General features: G+C 44.5%; 1 pseudogene; it reads left to right on the top strand.

Annotated features, from left to right (window-relative positions):
* The first annotated feature begins 8115 nt into the window (after positions 1 to 8115).
* LOC112209048 (U6 spliceosomal RNA) lies at positions 8116 to 8215 on the top strand (annotated as a pseudogene).
* Positions 8216 to 20253: the final 12038 nt, after the last annotated feature.

Raw genomic sequence — 20253 nt, 5'->3', positions numbered from 1 at the left:
TCACTTAATTCTGCAGGAATTATTAAAAACCTTTTAAGTTCTAGGTGGTGTAATACACCCAGTATATTAGGAAATAAATAATCATCCCACATTAAACTAGTATTTTATAGGGATGCTTAAGTATATACACGTTGTTTCCTCATCTGTTTTTTGTTTGTTTGTTTGTTTGTTTGTTTTTGTAGAGACAGAGTCTTGCTATGTTGCCCAGGCTGGCCTTGAACTCCTGGGCTCAAGTGGTCCTCCTGCCTCAGCTTCCCAAGTAGCTGGGACTATAAGTGCACACCACTTCCTTAATGAGAAAGTCCACTTTTTGCTTTTCTTAGGGAAATCTTTTTTTTTTTTTTTTTTTTTTTTTGAGGCAATCTCTCTCTGTCGCCCAGGCTGGAGGGCAGTGGCGCGATCTCGGCTCACTGCAACTTCCTCTTCCCAGATTCAAGCAATTCCCTGCCTCAGCCTCCCGAGTAGCTGGGATGACAGGTGCCCACCACCATGCCCGGCTAATTTTTGTATTTTTAGTAGAGACGGGGTTTCACCATGTTGGCCAGGCTGGTCTTGAACTCCTGACCTTGTGATTCACCTGTCTTGGCCTCCCAAAGCGCTGGGATTACAAGTGTGAGCCACCGCGCCCGGCCCAGAAATCTTAACATTTATCCATAAGACTCTACCTCTCACCCCCCTGCAAAAAATAGGATCTTTAACGGAAAGAAACGAGACTAGTTGTTCTAATGGCAACCACTTCTTGCCAGACACCATTCTGAACACTTTCAACACGTGACCCTGTGAGGTGGACATGAGTTCCTGCCCCATTTACAGATAAGAAAACAAACTCTAGTTATGTGACTTCTCTTAGATTCACAGAGGTGGCTTTTTTTTTTTTTTTTTTTTTTTTTTGAGAGGGGGTCTCCCTTTGTTGCCCAGGCTGGAGTGCAGTGGCTCGACCTCTGCTCACTGCAACCTCTGCCTCCCAGGTTCCAGCGATTCTCCTGCCTCAGCCTCCTGAGTAGCTGGGATTACAGGTGCCCACCACCACGCCTGGCTGATTTTTTTTGTTTTTAATAGAGACGGAGTTTCTCCATGTTGGTCAGGCTGGTCTCGAACTCCTGACCTTGTGATCCACCCACCTTAGCCTCCCAAAGTGCTGGGATTACAGGCGTGAGCCACTGCGCCCGGCCCAGAGGTGGCCTTATTTCAGAGTCCAGGCTATCAACCACAGAGCCATGCTGCCATTTCCACAGAACTGAATGAGCCACAAATGCAGAACTCAAGGAGTTTGGTTGGCAACCAGACTCCTTGAGTTTTGTGACCAAAAGGAGGCTTGCTGGGCAAGGATCCTGTCAAGTCCGTCCCTGGCAGTGGATGGGCTGAGGTTCCCCTGGCCCCTGAACTATCCAATAATAATTGGTGCCAGATGCTGCCTGGGGACACTCCTCCCATGCTCATTGATTACTTGTAGCCGCAGTTGGTAAGGCCAGAGAAGAGAGCGCTTACTTCTAGGTAAGTTTATGACAGGGCTTTCAAAAGGAGCCAGCAAGACCAGGCACGGTGGCTCATGCCTGTAATCTGGGCATTTTGGGAGGTCGAGGCAGGCAGACCACCTGAGGTCAGGTGTTCGAGACCAGCCTGATCAACATGAATAAACCCAGTCTTCACTAAAAAATACAAAAAGTAGCTGGGTGTGGTGGCACATGCCTGTAATCCCAGCTACTCGGGAGGCTGAGGCAGGAGAATCACTTGAACCTGGGAGGCAGAGGTTGCAGTGAGCTGAGATCGCGCCACTGCACTCCAGCCTGGGCAGCGGAGCGAGACTCCGTCTAAAAAAAACAAAAAAAGAATCAGAATTGTTGTCACTTTTCAGGTGATTCTAACATGCAATGAAGTTAAGAAGTTAAGAATCACGACTTTCACAAATAAAACCACCTCACAAAGACTGGGTTCCCAGGCAGCTGGAGGCTGGCACCCGGGGCATGCTTTTATTCTGCCTCTTAGCAAAACTGTGCCTCCCTCCCCTCATTCCAAATGAGAGTTCCCAGATGAGTGTGGGTAGACAGTAACATTCTGAGGGAGGTCTAGGGTGGAGGGAGGAAAGTCCCAGACAACTTCTATACAGGCTAAGAATGGCAAGTGTGACTCAGTCAGAGTGTGACTCAGAAGATGAAGGCATGTGATCGTGAGCTGACATTAAAGACAAATTCCTGTTGCTGCAAAAAAATCAGGTCAAGATGAGAGGTTTTTATTGATTTTTCTCTCCTTAATCCTTCTCTTCCTCCCTGAAAAGTTTAAAGGCTAGCTTGGATCTACCAGATTTCAAGAAAGAGCTGACTTGTTCTATCCAGTCGCATCATTTGATCAAACCACTTGTAATTGCAGGTGCACGCAGGCCTTGCTGTGAGTGCCTCTAGGGAGATGGAAAGGAACATCTGGTTATGGCTCCAAGGTTTGCTGTGCAGTAGGGGATGATGGCTGAGATGGCAAAGCATCTGAGATGTCATGTAATGGATTTCAAGAATAGCATATGTGAGATGCACCCAAAAAGCCTGAAGGCTTGTGTTGACAGATTTGATGCTCCTGTGTGAGACTCGTGTTCTGTCTCAGCAACACAAGTCTCTCTCAAAATTCATCACTGGGAAGGCAAAAGTCATCTTCAGATTGTCTACTCTGAAAATTTCAGGCTGGGAGCGGTGGCTTACGCCCATAGTCCCAGCACTTTGGGAGGCCGAGGTGGGCAGATCACCTGAAGTTGGGAGTTCGAGACCAGCCTGACCAACATGGAGAAACCCCGTCTCTACTAAAAATACAAAATTAGCCTGGTGTGGTGGCACATGCCTGTAATCCCAGCTACTCGGGAGGCTGAGGCAGGAGAATCGCTTGAATCCGGTAGGCAGAGGTTGCAGTGAGCTGAGATTGTGCCACTGCACTCCAGCCTGGGCAACAAGAATGAAACTCTGTCTCAAAAAAAAAGAAAAAAGAAAAAAAGAAAATTTCAGGGGTTCATTGTTAATCATTCTTTCCGTCTTTGAAGACGTGGGGTCTTCAAAACAATTCCTACTAGCTCATTCATTTTCTATCCCTGACCTGTCAACAACGGAGACTCAGGAGCCCCAAAAGCCCCCTTTTGACTGACAGTAATGCTAATTTCCACATTCTAATTCACGCCTAAATTTATGCTTACTTTTGACTTTATAGCTCTATCATAGCAACCTCCAAGAGAGGATAATCGTTATCCTTTTCAGAATGAGGCCCAAGAAATCCTGAATTCTCTACACAAGGCAATGGTCTCACAAGCGGACAACTGCCTCGGCAGAGAAAAATGAACAGGTGAGTATGCTTGGGGCTCTTCCGAATAAGGATGGCCGCTTGATTAAGGAGGAGTCTTCAGTGAGTCCAGGGTCACAGGCTGCAGCTTCTCCTCACCACAGTGTAAACACCAATTTGGCCAAATGTGAGCACCCAAACTATATAAAGGCCAGAAAATATAGCGAGTTCTTGCCTCAAGGAAACTATCCTCATGGAAGAGTCAGAAAAGCCACTGGACGGTCATGATCTAGAAACTATGTTAAAATGGCTGTAGTGGATACACAAAGCACCAAAGCCAGAAACAGTTTCAAAGAAATAGTTAAGGATTCTACTCAAGCGTCACTTCTTCCATCCTAATAGGGTTTGAAGGAACAAGAAGGCTCAGAGGGCACCATTATTACGTAGAAAGGACTGGAAGGAGGAGTAAGTCAAGCTCCTCATCAGCAGAAGTTATCTGGGAGAAAATAGGCAGGGCCTTGCACATCTAAAAAAAGTCTACTTAATTCCAAAGTAAATATACATCCACCAAAGTGGTAAACAAGAGATTGGCAAAGAAAGATTATTTTTTATTTATTTATTTGTTTATTTGGACTGGCTTCAGGTTGGGATCAAAATAGTTTACACTGTCACAAAACTTGATATTTGGTTGCAGTTCTCAGCTGAAAGCTGGGCTGGGGTAGTGGCAGTGGGATACAGATAAGTGGACTTTAATGTTGTATAAAGTCTTAGACATGCAGGGCACGGTGGCTGACGCCTGTAATCCCAGCACTCTGGGAGGCTGAGGCAGGCGAATCACAAGGTCAGGAGATCAAGACCATCCTGGGCAATATGTTGAAACCCTGTCTCTACTAAAAATACAAAAATGAGCCAGGTGTGGTGGCACACACCTGTAGTCTCAGCTACTCGGGAGGCTGAGGCAGGAGAATCGCGTGAACCCAGGAGGCAGAGGTTGCAGTGAGCCGAGATCATGCCATTGCACTCCAGCGTGGGCGACAGAGCTAGACTCCATCTCAAAAAAAAAAAAAAAAAAAGCCTTAGATAGCTAAAACTTGGTAATTAACTATAGAAATATGAAGTAGATAGTCTTTCCTAGACAATACTGGCATTCCTGAAAAACTGAGTGGATGTGGTTGCCTTTGACACGGGGAGAGAATGGTGTATATATATGTACATGTTTCATCTTGGACACCTTGACTTTGAGGTGTCCTGCACAATATCTGGATAGAGAGCTCCAGTGATCAATATGTACATCCTTATGAGCCTGAAGACGAACAGAGGGACCTAAACTAGAGATGAAGTTCTGGCATACAGAAGGTAGCTGAAGACTAGATCACAAGTAACTGTCCAGAAAGAATATGTAGAATGGGGAGTCTCCACTGTCATGATTATAGAAGGCAGGTGAAACTCAAAGTTCAAATAGATCTTAAACATCCTTGGGAATTGTCCTACGAGGATTGGGAATCAACTGTAGGGCTAAAGATAACATGTTTCTATAATGCAAAGTAAAGGACTTGTTTTAGTATGACAAGAAAATCATGTTGATTCAAACATGACCTTTCCCTGGCACACTGAAGTTTGGTTGTAAGTAAGAGCAGTCGAAGGCAGAGAACACTAAGGCAGCCAAGTGCAGCAAGCCCTCAGTGGGGTGATCTCTCTGCTATGATGAGATCACGACGGCCATCCACACCACACTCTTCTTGGCTCAGTTTGACCAGATACTCTGTCATGGAGATGCTGATTTTGCTGTTCCTATGTGCCTCTTGTCCTGGCCACCCTAACTCGGCAGCCTCAACCCTTTCCCAAATTTCTTCTCAAATAACTTTCACTTCCTAAAAAAGCAGATTCAATAGTTACCCTGTATTTTTGTTTTTGTCGTTGTTAGAAGTTTATGTGTCTTCGACTCTACATGTGGCCTTTTTTTAAGGGCTGTTAACATTTTGTAAGCATCTGGTTTGAGTTGTGTAGGGATTGAGTGTTCCACTCTAACTCTTATGGAAGCACTATTATTTTAATACATTATCTGGCAGAGTGGGGTGTCTTTTTGTTTGTTAGGAAAATACATTGCACGTAGCAGAAATGCCTATATATGGAAAAATGCAGTATTTCATCCAGATCAAACTCTAGATTTAAATGAAAAAGGCATTTGAGTATATTAAGAGCCAAGAAAATGCAAAATCTATCAAGTGATGTGTGTATGTTACTGAGAGGGGTGTTTTGAGCTTCATGAATAGAAAGCTTGAAAGGTTATGAGGTCACTGATGTACAGTAAGAATTCAGTGGGCCTACCAGGGCCTCTGACCAAATCCCAGTCAGCATCCTCACAAACGTATCTGGTCATTATGTCACTTCAAGCAGGCTGCAAAAGAAATACCAAAAAATCACATAGGAAGGGAAGCATCCACATCACGCGGTGGGAGGTCAGTTCCTTGGTGGGTGCTGAGGAGAAGCACCCTGGGTATCTGCTGCCTTAGAGTTCACGCCCAGCTGAAATGTCCAACCCAATGACAGTGATTCCCTAGAAGGCTAGTGCCTTTTAACTGAAAGAAGTACCATAACCAGAGTCTTCGTACTTTTGGATATGTAAAACTCTATTTAGTTTTGTTTGTGATATTTAGGAGAACTCAGTTATGCAAATAACAAAGTAACTCCAATGTAAAACATACAATTGAGTCATTGATTTAGATTTGTGATTCTAAGTTGAGGTTTAAATATATATGTTTCAGAATATCAGGTTCACTATTTTTATAAGTTTGATTTATCATATAAGAATTTGGGGCCGGGTGTGGTGGCTCACGTCTGTAATCCCAGCACTTTGGGAGGCTGAGGCGGGTGGGTCACCTGAGGTCAGGAGTTTGAGACCAGCCTGGCCAACATGGTGAAACCGTGTGTCTACTAAAAACACATAAATTAGCTCGGCATGGTGGTGGGTGCCTGTAATCCCAGCTCCTCAGGAGGCTGAGGCAGGAGAATCGCTTGAACCCAGGAGGCAGAGGTTGCAGTGAGCTGAGATCACGTCACTGCACTCCAGCCTGGGCAACAAGAGCAAAACTCCATCTCAAATTAAAAAAAAAAAAAAGAATTTCTTGCTGAGGAAGGATATTTTTCAAGTCAGACAATTAAACTATTTAAAAATATTGACTACGTTAATTGATAACTATATCCTCACTATATAAAATGGTCTAGCTTTGTAAACGAGACCAAGCATAAGGGTCTTTGAGTGGTAAAATTTACTAGAATTATATGACAACTCTAAACAAGCTGAAAAGTTTAAGAAAACCTATTTTGGGGTTTGGCTTTATAAATACAAACCTTCCAGATAGTCTACATATAAAAATACTGCCCTTGTGGCTCCCCTAACCTTTATATAAATTCACCTATGATGTAAGATCTGCTATAGAGCCATGGGAACCTCCGTGTAAAATGCTAACCTTTGCAAAACCCTCAAGATTTTTGAAAGGACCAGACCAAAGGCACTTCTAGATGATAAGAAGAAACAAAGAAAAAAATTAAAACAAAGGAAAAAGAAAAAAAAAGAAGAAACAAAGAACTTATTTGTTTTTACTCGGTAATAGTTTTCCTTTTAAACCACCAATCATTTTGAAGAAGAAAGCAAGCTTTCGTTCATCTATTTGCCCAACGATGATTACTTTTAGAAGTGAGCTGCGAGGATTAATGGAAGATACCTCAGGGTAAAGGGCATCTACCCCACTTATTGCTTCTCAGCTTGAGCTTCCTCCGGGAAGCATTTCCAAGTCTCCTTGGTTAATTAAGTTCCCCCTCTGATACAAGAGCTCATAGTTCTTCCTATCTCTCCTTCAATGCCTTAGTGTTGCCATTTGTCTCTTGCCTTAGACTGTAACTCCCTTATGTCAGTGCTTTTCATACTATTGACCACGACCCACTGGAAGAAACACAGTTTTACACGACGTGGGACATGCAGCTGATGAAACACTTTTATCTTTGCTGCAGAAAAAGTGCCCTGAATCTTTTTTTTTTGAGATGGAGTCTCACTCTGTTGCCTTGGCTGAGTGTAGTGGTGCAATCTCAGCTCACTGCAACCTCCACCTCCCACTCAAAGGATTCTCCTGCTTCGGCCTCCCGAGTAGCTGGGATTATGGGGCGTGCCACCATGCCCGACTAATTTTTTAATATTTTTAGTAGAGACAGGATTTCACCATGTTGGCCAGGCTGGTTTCGAACTCCTGACCTCAAATGACCCGCCCGCCTCAGCATCCCAAAGTGCTGAGATTACAGGTGTAAGCCACCACTCCCGGCCCAAATATCTTATTTTTTTTTTAGTACTGGTCATGGTTAATTCAACTGACATAGCAACCTGCAGTCTAGAATAACTGACCCAAGAGGAGGGGACCGTGTGTGTGTGTGTGTTTGTGGGTATTTTATTTTTCTCCACACATTGCATTCTAACAGTTCTGTGCATATATATGGAGACTAGCAACAAACAGATGCTGGATAAACAAAGGGCTGGATGAGAATTTCAACTACGTGTGTGTGTGCTGTGTGTCGGATTTCCTTTGAAGAAGGATTTATCTCCTTAAAGTGGAAAGCCACAGGTAACAATCTGTGACTACCTGTTGTCAGCCTCTGTAAGACTGAGAGCGGGTACGCCACTAACTTCATGGAACGAACTTCAACCACGTGGATTACACAGTTAACTACCAGTAGTCAAACGTGAAACCTCTCGTGAATGAGTAGGAAGTGGAGAAAAACAAAGAAAATGCAAGAATCTGTCAATACCTGCAGGAGGCTTCTCTATAGAAGATGCTTATGCAGAATCTGGTCAGAAAAAAACGGAAACCATGATCGCTTCAGCAGCACATAAACTAAAATTGGAACTATACGGAGATTAGCAAGGCCCCTGCATGAGGATGACACCCAAATTCGTGAAGCATTCCACATTTTCTTAAAATAAGAAAATCCTTAAAATAAAATGTAAAACTACTGAAACTGGTAGCAATTTGTGCTCATTTCACTGAACATGTGAAGACATTTAGTTCATTGTCTCGTGTGAACAGGTATAGTGACAAATAGGGTGAATTCTTGGAAAATAAATACTTTGTATCTTCTAAAGAACTTTGGTTCAGGGAGAGGGTTTCACCCTTGTAGGGGAAGGGTAAAATTTATTACTTTCTCATGAAAAAATCCTCACCGAGTATATTTTCTTTCTAGGTTAAATTCTGTGTCAAAGCTATTCTAGGTTTGTGTTGAGGCTATCATTTTGGTCTAATAAAATAATTTTGTGTTAGAACAGAATTCTTGATTTGTTTTCTTTTTTTTTTTAGATACAGTCTCACTCTGTCGCCCAGGATGGAGTGCAGTGGCGCTATCTTGGCTCACCGCAACCTCCACCTCCCAGGTTCAAGCAATTCTCCTGCCTCAGTCTCCCGAATAGCTGAGATTACAGGCATGCGCCACCATGCCCAGCTAATTTTTGTATTTTTAGTAGAGACAAGGTTTCACCATGTTGACCAGGCTGGTCTTGAACTCCCAACCTCAGGTGATCCACCCACCTCAGCCTCGCAAAGTGCTGGGATTACAGGTGTGAGCCACCACGCCCAGCTTGATTTGTTTCCTGAACCCAACATAAGATGTAGGCGTTGCTTGAAGAATCCACTTCTAATCCTCTTTATCTCCTTAGTCACTGAGCAGTTCAGTGGAGTGTCTGCGTCAGTTGTCTGTTGCATTGTAACGGGTGACCACAAACTTAGCATCTGAAAACAACACCCATGTATGAGCTCACAGTTCTGCAGGCCAGAAATCCAGCATCCCATGACTGTGTTCTCTGCTCAGGGTCTCAGAGGTTGGACAGCATGTATTCTCTTAAGTTTGGGGTCTTCTTCCAAGTTCATTTACATCGTTGACAGAACTCAGTTCCTTAAAGTTACAGGAGTGGATGAAGACCCCATTTTCTTGCTGACTGTCAATGAGAGTTGCTGTCAGAGGCCACTGTCCGCCACTGTCAGATCCCCACCGTGTGTCTCTCCAGAATCCTTCTCCCAAGCCGCCAATCCCTCACATTGTGTCTTCCTCACCACAAAAACCCAGTCTTTGTTGGGGGCTCACATGAGTAGGTCAGGCCTATCCAGGGCAGTCTCCCTACCTTAAGGTCAATTGATTTGGCCTTAATTACATCTGCAAAATCCCTCACATCAACAACCAGATTTTTTTTTTTTTTTTTTTTTTTTGAGAGATAGTCTCACTCTGTCACTCTGTTGCCCAGGCTGGAGTGCAGTGGTGTGATTTCGGCTCACTGCAAACTCCACCTCCTTCCAGGTTCAAGCGATTCTCCTGCCTCAGCCTCCTGAGTACCTGGGATTATAGGTGCGCACCACCATGCCTGGCTAATTTTTGGAGGTTAGTAGAGACGGGGTTTCACCATGTTGGCCAGGGTGGTCTTGATCTCTTGACCTTGTGATCCGCCCGCCTCGGCCTCCCAAAGTGCTGGGATTACAGACATGAGCCACCGCTCCTGGCCAGCACCCAGATTAGTGTGTGTTTGAAAAACTGGGAGAAAGTGTATGTGTACTAGTGGGTGAGAATCCTGGGGGCATTCTCACATTTCTGCCCACCACAGTGCCTCTTCTCTATCTGCCTGTGTCTAAGGGACGGCCTACTTACTGCAGGCATCCAGTGAGGGAAGGGAGTAAGGAAAACAAATTTTTTTCTTAGCATTACCTAAACAGAGTAACTCCATCTTTGTTCACAGGCACCATTCCAAGATGAAGAACGTCCCCAAGGTGGTTTTGAGAAGGCCTGAGCATGCGGCAAGATGATAAGAATGGATGAGAGAATTTTCAGGGGAAGTCAGCAGTGGCGCAGGCGAGCTGGCCTGGATTCACGGCTGTTCTATCACTGTACTGCACCTCCAAGCTTGGAGAAGTCAAGGGAAAAGACCAAGGCTTACCCATACAGGATTAAAATCCAATGAAACTGTCCATGGCACACAGGACTTAGATAGAAATAGCGGTTTCCTTCTATCCTCTCTCTTTTCAGGAACTATCAGTTTCAAGAAAATGCTTTTGGTTCGCAGGTTTTATGTTGCAGCTCTTCATTATTAAAGCCACATAGTCTAGAAGGCAGAGACAGTCTGAGTCCTCCTCCACGATTAACACTGCTTTTTCCATAGCTTTATCTCCTGTTCCTAAGCCACCTCCCCTCGCCATCACTGCCAAAAAACTCAGAATGATCCCACGAGTTATCCCAAACTCAAATAAATCCCATGCTCAGCTGCCCATGTTAGATTTTCCAGATCTTAACTTTAGGACAGTCAATGTATCCAATGTACTAGCTTCAGCTATGTGTGACAGTAAAAAGCAAAGTAACAGTGGCTTAAAGAGGGTGGAAGTTCATTTTCCTCATTTAATACCCGGTAGGCAGAATGAATTCAGGGACCTCGACTCTTGTTTCTTTGACACATACAGCCTCCATCCTACAGGATATCTGATGACCCAGTTTCTATCATTATGTTTACATTGAAGCCAGGCTCAAGAGGAGAAGGGTACACCCTCTCTCTTTAAGACTCTACAGAGTGACCAGGCGTGGTGGCTCACACCTGTAGTAATCCCAGCACTCTGGGAGGCTAAGGCGGGTGGATCCCTGAGGTCAGGAGTTTGAGACCAGCCTGCCCAACATGGTGAAACCCTGTCTCTACTAAAAATACAAAAAATTAGCCGGTCATGGTGGCAGGCGCCTTTAGCCCAGCTACTTGGGAGGCTGAGGCAGGAGAACCGCTTGAACCTGGGAGGTGGAGGTTGCAGTCAGCCAAGATCATGCCACTGCACTCCAGCCTGGGTGACAGAGCGAGACTCTGTCTTAAAAAAAAGAAAAAAGAAAAAAAGGACTCTACAAAGTGGCACAAAAACTTTGTGGTAGAACCTGTTGGCAAGAACATAATGACGTGTCTATACATTGCTGGGGTGGGGGCTATGCATTTTTCCCCCGCATTGTGACGATGGATTTTAGGTGTCAACTTGGCTGAATTAAGGAATGCCTAGAAACCTGGGAAAGCATTATTTGGGGTGTGTCTGTGAAAGTGTTTCTGGAAAAGATGAGGGTGAGAGTCACACTGGAGGGGATGGGGAAGATCTACCCTCAATCGGGTGGGCACTGCGAGCAAAAACAGAGCGAAGGCGAATCTGTGTGTCCATCTTCTGTGGTGGGATGCAGGCCCTCTTCCTCTCCTGTCCTTGTTCACCAGAACTCGGGGTTCCCAGGCCTTTGGGCCCCAGGACTTACACCAGCAGCTCCCGGGGTTTGCAGGGCTTCAGCCCTGGCCACGAGCCCCACCATCGGCCTCCCTGGCTCTAAGGCCTTCACACGTGGCTGGTCTCCAGCTGACACAGGAGGGCATGTCGCATCCTTGGACTTATCAGCCTCCTAATAGCATAAGCCAGTTCCCCTAATACACCTCCTCTCATGCATCTCTCTACCTATCCTACTGATTGTGTCTTTCTGGAGAACTCTAATCCCAGTGCCTAAACCCTGGATAGGAACAGAGCCCTTCCCTCACGGAGTCCTCAGATTTGCAGCGTGTGGTTAATCAAGGTGACCGTCTTGACAGGCTGATTCTCCTGCCATCGTGAGAACTCAGAACTTGACCTCTGGAGTCATTACTGGGGGTGCGTGTGGGAGAGAAGCGTGGCTGAGCAGTAGGAGTCGGGCAGGTATCTCGGAAGACAAAGTCGTCCCTTTCTCCAGTGTGGATTTGTATTTGCCGAGGTGCTTGGCAGACACCACTGTATTTTCTGTAACCACATTCTTTACTATTAGTTCCTCAAACAAAGCTTGTTACAGACAAGGAAGAGCTCTTCCTAGGTATTTGGGGGCTGTTTTCGTTTATGATGCTACTAGAGACTGCCTCCTACTCTGTTTGCCAATTGTGCCATTAGAACTCTGCATCCTGTCTTCTTTTTTTTCATTCCCACAATATGCGTGGGGATTCTGTACCATTAATTGTCTGCCCAGTCCACAAATCTTTAAAAAGAAAACTATTTTTAACCCTCTGAGAAAAAAAAAATCCTGGATTAGGAGTCAGGGACTTTTGCACTAAGCAGATAGAATAATAGATAAAATGTAGGCCTGGCTCCTGCCTCCATTGTTTCTAATTACAATCATAATGCGCACTGAAATAGTTACAGGCTAAAGAAGAAGTTATTTGGCAGTAATGATACCACTTACTTTCTTTCAAGATTGTAATCACCGTAACATTTAACCAGTCCCTACATTCTACCTACTACTGATGAAGAAGCATTGACAAAGCTAGCTCTATATTCTAACAGGGCCAGTGCCGTGGCTCACGCCTGTAATCCCAGTACTTTGGCGGGAGGGATTACTTGAAGCCAGGAGTTCAAAGCCAGCACTGCGTTCCAACAGGGCCAGTGCCGTGGCTCACGCCTGTGATCCCAGTACTTTGGCGGGGAGGATTACTTGAGGCCAGGAGTTTGCGACCAGCCTGAGAAACAAAGCCAGACTCTGTCTCTACAAAAAACTTTGTGAAAAAATAGCCAGGTGCAATGGCGTGTGTCTCTACTTAGGAGGCTGCGGTGAGAGGATTGCTTGAACCCAGGATGTCAAAGCCGCAGTCAGCCATGTTGGTGCCACTGCTCTCCAGACTCAGCAACAGAGGGAAAAACATTAATTTTAAGTATTAGATATATTGACTTGGTAATGATCAGAGATCAAGACCAAGAATTTAAGTTAGCATCTACACTAGTGGAAATGATATAAATATTAAGATTTAATAATGTGGGCCGGGCGCGGTGGCTCACGCCTATAATCCCAGCACCTTAGGAGGCCGAGGTGGGCGGATCATGAGGTCAGGAGATAGAGACCAGCCTGGCCAACATGGTGAAACCCCGTCTCTACTAAAAATACAAAAAATTAGCTGGGCGTGGTGGCAGGCGCCTGTAGTCCCAGCTACTCAGGAGGCTGAGGCAGGAGAATCGCTTGAACCTGGGAGGCAGAGGTTGCAGTGAGCCGAGGGCACGCCATTGCACTCCAGCCTGGGGGACAAGAGCAAGACTTCATTTCAAAAGAAAAAACGATTTAATAATGTGAAAGAAACATATTTTATTCACATGCACACACACGAACTGTGATTACTACATACAGCCCATGGATGTTTCTGTCAGATTTATCCTTCTTCTACCTGCAAGAGGGATGCTCAGCTAAAATCATTTGCAGACAATTTTTTTTGAGAATATAATACCAAGAGAATTATTAAGTTTTTAAAGAAACAAAACCTGAGAAAGCACACTAGGCCTAGGTAGATGTATCCCGTGTAAACTTCCGAATCTTAGAAAACAGTCTTTTGCATTAGTTAGTTTAGTCTTACAATGTTTACTAAAATATTTGTGTTTATAACTTTTCCCAAAGAGTTATATCCATAAGATCTTTTTACTTTACTACATGATCTCCACTACTTTTCTATAACTTCATGTTTGTATCCATTTTCTTTTTTTCTTTTCTTCTCTTTTTTTTTTTTTTTTTGAGACAGAGTTTTGTCTTATTGCCCAGGCTGGAGTGCAATGACACGATCTCAGCTCACTGCAACCTCCACCTCCCAGGTTGAAGCGATTCTCCTGTCTCAGCCTCCCGAGTAGCTGGGATTACAGGCATGCACCACCACGCCCAGCAAATTTTGTACTTTTAGTAGAGCCAGGATTTCTCCATATTGGTCAGGCTGGTCTTGAACTCCCTGCCTCAGGTGATCCGCCCTCCTCAGCCTCCCAAAATGCTGGGATTTCAGGCGTGAGCCACCGTGCCTGGCTGTTTCCATTTTCTTTCTTTTTTTTTTTAATTTATTAATTTATTTATTTTTGAGATGGAGTCTCACTCTGTTGCCCAGGCTGGAGTGGAGTGGAGCGATCTCAGCTCACTGCAACCTCTGCCTCCCGGGTTCAAGTGATTCTCCTGCCTCAGTCTCCCGAGTAGCTGGGATTACAGGCGCCCGCCACCACGCCCAGCTAATTTTTTGTATTTTTAGTAGAGACAGGGTTTCACTATGTTGGCCAGGCTGGTCTCGAACTCCTGAGCTCAGGCAATCCGCCCGCCTCGGCCTCCCAAAGTGCTGGGATTACAGGCATGAGCCACCGCGCCTGGCCTCCATTTTCTTTATATAAGGTACTTTATGACTAAGAAGCAATCCATAGTTTATATCCTACCTGGTTAAATTTAAATGTTCATTACTCAGGGTGGCCCTGATGTTTTCTATCTCTGTGCTGCTTCCACCCTAGCAAACCACGCCCTTTTTCTACTTAACATTCACTTTAACCACTTTAACAAGAGAAGCAAAAAAGCAGTGTCTCTCCAGGATTGCACCGACAATACTGATCAACGGATCCATGCTAAGCCGTCGCAGCAAGGAAATGTAGTGTAAAGTTTAGTAAAGGGACTGAGTATGCTGAGGAAATACTCTTGTTTACATCACTACTAGGGCTACTATTGCAGGTGGATTTGGAGAAGGATTTCCTGCATTATATTTTGAGAGAAGATGGATAGTACTGATTTATTGATTTTGTCTCTCAGCCATCTTTCTTCATTCATTCCAATCAGACTATGAAACTATGTTCACAGTAGTACAACACTACTGTGTACTAAATTGAGTAGGTTGAATAAATTAACTCAACTGCATTAAGTTCTGCAAGACTAACACTGGGTTTTGTAAAAATATTTTGACGGCATAAAATTTTCTTTGCTTTGCTTTGCTTTTTTTTTGGAGGCAGAATCTTGTTCTATCCCCCAGGCTGGAGTGCAGGGGCTCGATCTTGGCTCACTGCAACCTCTGCCTCCCAGGTTCTCACCATTCTCCTGCCTCAGCCTCCTGAGTAGCTGGGACTACAGGTGCCCGCCACCACACCCGGCTAATTTTTTGTATTTTTAGTAGAGACAGGCTTTCACCATGTTGGCCAGGCTGGTCTTGATCTCCTGACCTCGGGCGATCTGCCCACCTTGGCCTCCCAAAGTGCTGGAATTACAGGTATGAGCCACCATGCCTGGCCAGATTTTCTGTTTGAACGAATATTGCCAGCATAATAACTTCTGGTCAAGTTTATTTATAAAGCTGCTTTTTTCTCTGAGATCCAATCCCTTACAACATTTGATGCCAGTCTTTTTAAACAGGTCCAGGTCCTGAAGGGTATCCAGATTATCACATAACTTTAAAGTGTGGAGCAGGCTTTTTGACTCCTTCTTTCAGGAGGGTGTAAAGATGCATATCCTCCAATGATAGTGAGCAGCATGTAGATTTTAGTATCTTGTTACATTTTTATTACTTATTTCTTTTAGGGACAGCGTATCACTCTGTCACCCAGGCTGGAGTTCAGGGGCACAATCATAGCTCACTGCAGCCTCGACCTGTCTGGCTTGAGATCCTCCCGCCTTAGCCTCTCAAGTAGCTGGAACTACAGGTGGGCGCCACCATGCCCAGCGATTTTAATATCGTGACAATGAGGCTTTATTGTTGAAATTGACCATAATGGAACAGAAAAAAATTCTTCCTAAAAATTTATACCAGTGGCCGGGCACGGTGGCTCACACCTGTAATCCCAGCACCTTGGGAGGACAAGGTGGGTGGATCACGAGGTCAGGAGATCGAGACAATCCTGGCCAATATGGTGAAACCCTGTCTCTATTAAAAATACAAAAATTAGCTGGGCATGGTGGCGCACACCTGTAGTCTCAGCTACTCGGGAGGCTGAGGTGGGAGAATCACTTGAACCCAGAAGGCAGAGGTTGGAGGTTGCAGTGAGCTGAGATCGTGCCACTGCACTCCAACCTGAGTGACAGAGCAAGACTCAGTATCAAAAAAAAAAAAATTATACCAGTGGCCTAAAAGTTTTCAGATAAACATTACATTAATAAAAGCTGAATATATGCCTTGATATCAATTACGCAGTTACTACATTACTAATATATATATTATTAAACAAAAGAAACTGAAAAGGGCATCAAAGATCTCTTTATTTCCCATATGCCAATAATTCATCTCTACCACCTCCATCACCTTCCCGGCTGCACTCTCCCTTATGCAGAGGGCCGTGCTCTTGACTTTGCTGAAAAGAATGACTCTGGGTGAGGAGAGGAAGCATACTCATTCAGAGAGCAATTTCTGTTCTCGTTATCACCCTCCTCGCTCCTACGTGTGTTTCATCGAACCTCTCCTAATGCTCAGAGACTTGTGAAAGCTGGTGACGGTGACGCATGGTGCAAGTGATGCTCAGCGTTCAGTGGCTTTGCTGCAGGTCATGGCAAGTGTGCGGCCAAGCTGGGATCAGAGCCCACGTCAGTCTAACTTCATCCATGAGACATGATGCTTTCCTCAGCCTGTGAACTTTGGCAAAAATCCAAAGTTTATTTGCTCAGGATTCACTGATTTCAGCTAAAGCCAGCCCGTTCCTTTTGCTGAGGGTATTCTGTCTGGTGAAAACCGATAGGGCTTGTCCCGGTGCTGTAATAGGTGAGGTGAAGGTGACCTCTTAATTCTGCTGGAATTGTTAGGAGGATTATCTTCCTTACAAAAGAGTGCAAGCAAACTGAACATGTTGGGTTCAGATAAGCATGCACTGACTTACAACAACAAATGGGTAACTGTGCTATTCATGAGGTCGACCATAATGTTTGATTCTTTTTTTTTTTTTTTTTTGAAACAGAGTCTTGCTCTGTCACCCAGGCTGGAGTGCAGTAGCTGTGATCTCGGCTCACTGCAACCTCTGCCTACCGGGTTCAAATGATTCTCCTGCCTCAGCCTCCCAAGTAGCTGGGATTACAGGCACCCGCCACCATGCCCAGCTAATTTTTATATTTTTAGTAGAGACAAGGTTTCACCATGTTGGCCACGATGGTCTTGATCTCTTGACCTTGTGATCCGACTGCCTCGGCCTCCCAAAGTGCTGGGATTACAGGCATGAGCCACAGCGCCCGGCCCCCATAATGTTTGACTCTTAATTTTTTTTTTTTTTTTTTTTTTGAGACAGAGTTTTGCTCTTGTTGCCCAGGCTGGAGTGCAGTGGCGCGATCTCGGCTCACTGCAACCTCCACCTCCTGGGTTCAAGTGATTCTCCTGCCTCAGCCTCCTGAGTAGCTGGGCATGCACCCACGCCCGGCTAATTTTGTATTTTTAGTAGAGACGGGGTTTCTCCACGTTGCTTAGGCTGGTCTCGAACTCCAGACCTCAGGTGATCCGCCTGCCTCGGCCTCTCAAAGTGCTGGGATTACAGGCGTGAGCCACTGCGCCTGGCCTGATTCTTAAGTTTTAATGCTTTCTTAAGCAAGGAAGAAGCAGTTGAACATGACTTCTGGACCTCTTAGAGCTGTGGGAAGTAAGCCAGTGAGAGCCAAGCCCCTGCTTCTAATGGAGCAGCCTTGGAGAAAAGGAGACAGAGAGAAGCCACACCTTCCAGATGAGTGATAACACTGGGACCACAACCAGCGCACCCCTGCCTCCAGCTGTTCTTTTCTGGAATGGGAGGAGGTGGTAGTCTCCTGCCGCAGATTTGGTCCAAAGTAACAAATACAGCCTTGTTTGGCACCAGCCATACTCATCCCACCCAGAAGCCGAGAGTATGCCAGCCCGGGGCAAGTGGTGAAGGTGATGTGGCTAACAAAGGGGACAGGACTGTTTTTGTCTTGTCCTGGTTTTTTGAGACCGAGTCTTGCTCTATTGCCCAGGCTGGAGTGCAGTGGCACGATCTTGGCTCACTACAACTTCCGCCTCCTGGGTTCAAGCAATTTCCGGCTAATTTTTGTATTTTTAGTAGAGACGAGGTTTCCCATGTTGGCCAGGCTGGTCTCGAACTCCTGATCTCAAGTGATCCACCCGCCTCGGTCACCCAAAGTGCTAGGGATACAGGCATGAACCAGAGTGCCCGGCTGGGATACGACTGTTATAAGTTCATAAAATGACTCATGAGAACAATGACTTACTCATTCTTAATTGTATTTGTTCTTTGACAGTGAAAAAAAACTACATTTCTTCAGGATTTTTATTTTAATGAAAAGTTTTCCTATGAAAAATCTAACTACCTTAAAATGATCTGTGTTCCTTGTAATGTGATTACTCTAGCCCTATGAAAGCATCTCCTGATAAATTGTCATACAAATTTGAGGCATCTTTTTTGTAAATTGTCAAGCCATTTGATTAATATTTAATAAGGACAAATAATTATAATAAGGAAATATCATGAAATTTGGCACCAGATTCAAATTCCACATCTTCAATTTTCTGCACCCAGTGCTCTTGGTCAATTACTTAATCCCGTGATTTACTCTCTATGCCATCTACTTCATCAGCTGCAGATGTACCTCACGGGGTTGGAGCATGCAATAGGTGGGGCATGTAGCAGTAAATAAGGGTTTAGCACACTTTTTTGTAATGTTTTTAGAATTATCTTAAAATATTGACTCTTCTAGAATTAATAATTTAATTATTAATAAATAAATATTTATTTAATAGTAAAACAGGCTTTAATAAGTATTTATTTAAGTATTTAATACTCTAAAACAGGCTTTAAGAGACTTCAAAACCTGACAATACGCTTGATGTTTATTTTCCATTTGATTCAAAGATTACAAAGTTTTCTTGTCAAAATGAGTAAGCTCAAGAGTTATGAAAGCTCAAGGGATGGTGAGAATAAATGACAGAGTATCTGACAACAAGTATGTGTGAGTATCTTCACAGACGTTGGCTGTACCCAGGCTTAGAAGAGAAAGGAAGATTGGATTAGAAAAATAAGAGAAGTAAAGGAGGATGGACTGGCTGAGGAGGGGAGGGGGGCACAGGAATAAATGTGGTCTATTTGAAGAAAGCTGGGGAATTGGGTTTTGGAAAAGAGAGTGGGTGTAGGTAATCATCTGAGATAAGAGAAAGGGTGTATGGACGGGCGCGGTGGCCAGAACTTTTGGAGGCCAAGGAGGGTGGGTCACCTGAGGTCAGGAGTTTGAGACCAGCCTGGCCAACATGGTGAAACCCCATCTCCACTAAAAATACAAAAATTAGCTGGGTGTGGTGGGCGCCTATAATCCCAGCTACTCGGGAGGCTGAGGTGGGAAAATTGCTTGAACCTGGGAGGCGGAGGCTGCAGTGAGGCGAGATCGCTCCACTGCACTCCAGCCTAGGCAACAGAGTGAGACTCTCATCTAAAAAAAAAAAAAAAGAAAAAAGAAAAAGAGAAACGGTGTATTGAGATTCCATAAGGTAGAACCAGGTTCTGAAAGATCAGATAAGCAAAGCAGAAGAATTCTCATTATCCTGTCAGCAGCATAAAGAAAAAAACTCCCTGGTTTGATTAGCAGGGGATTGATTGACTGATGCAATAAAAACCCTCGGGGACAAAACTATAAAACTTAGAAAGCTGTGAAGAGTTCCTCCTCACTGAAGCCAAATATCAAATATGAATTATCTGGGATTGTTCCCTGACCTCCCATCTGTGACAGATTCCATAGGCAGTTATCCCTACTCTTGGTTTTTCTTTCCACAGATACTGGAATGAACACTTCTCCAGCAAACGTTCTAGAAACTAACAAGTCAGGCATTATTTTCTACTAAGGAACAAACACAGTCTTGAGTGTTAGCTCGAAGGCTTCTTTCCTGTGAAATTGTCAATATACACTAGATTCATTAAGAAAGAAAACCCGAAACCTTACGGAGCTAGAGGTGTTAGGCACTGTACGTGGCATTGGAGATAAAACAAGATATTTATCCAACCAAGGTCAGAGCTATTAAGCATTTTCTGGGAGTCCATTAAAAATGTAAATTAAGGGCCCCACCGTAGATTTCTGGAATCAGAGACCCTGTGAAGAGGCTTGCGTTTTAATAAACTCAGGTGGTTCTAATGAGATTAATTGTGCGAATATAATAAATTTCACAGACGCCTTCCTGATGGTGTGAGGGCGGGGCTGAGGGAGGAATTGAACAGATAAAATCTCTTTAGTCTCCACTGTTCC

Source organism: Pan troglodytes, chromosome 3 (assembly GCF_028858775.2).
Source record: "Pan troglodytes isolate AG18354 chromosome 3, NHGRI_mPanTro3-v2.0_pri, whole genome shotgun sequence".
Taxonomy (NCBI): domain Eukaryota; kingdom Metazoa; phylum Chordata; class Mammalia; order Primates; family Hominidae; genus Pan; species Pan troglodytes.
Note: the sequence above shows the minus strand (reverse complement) of the source record. Positions and strands in the feature narration are given on the sequence as shown.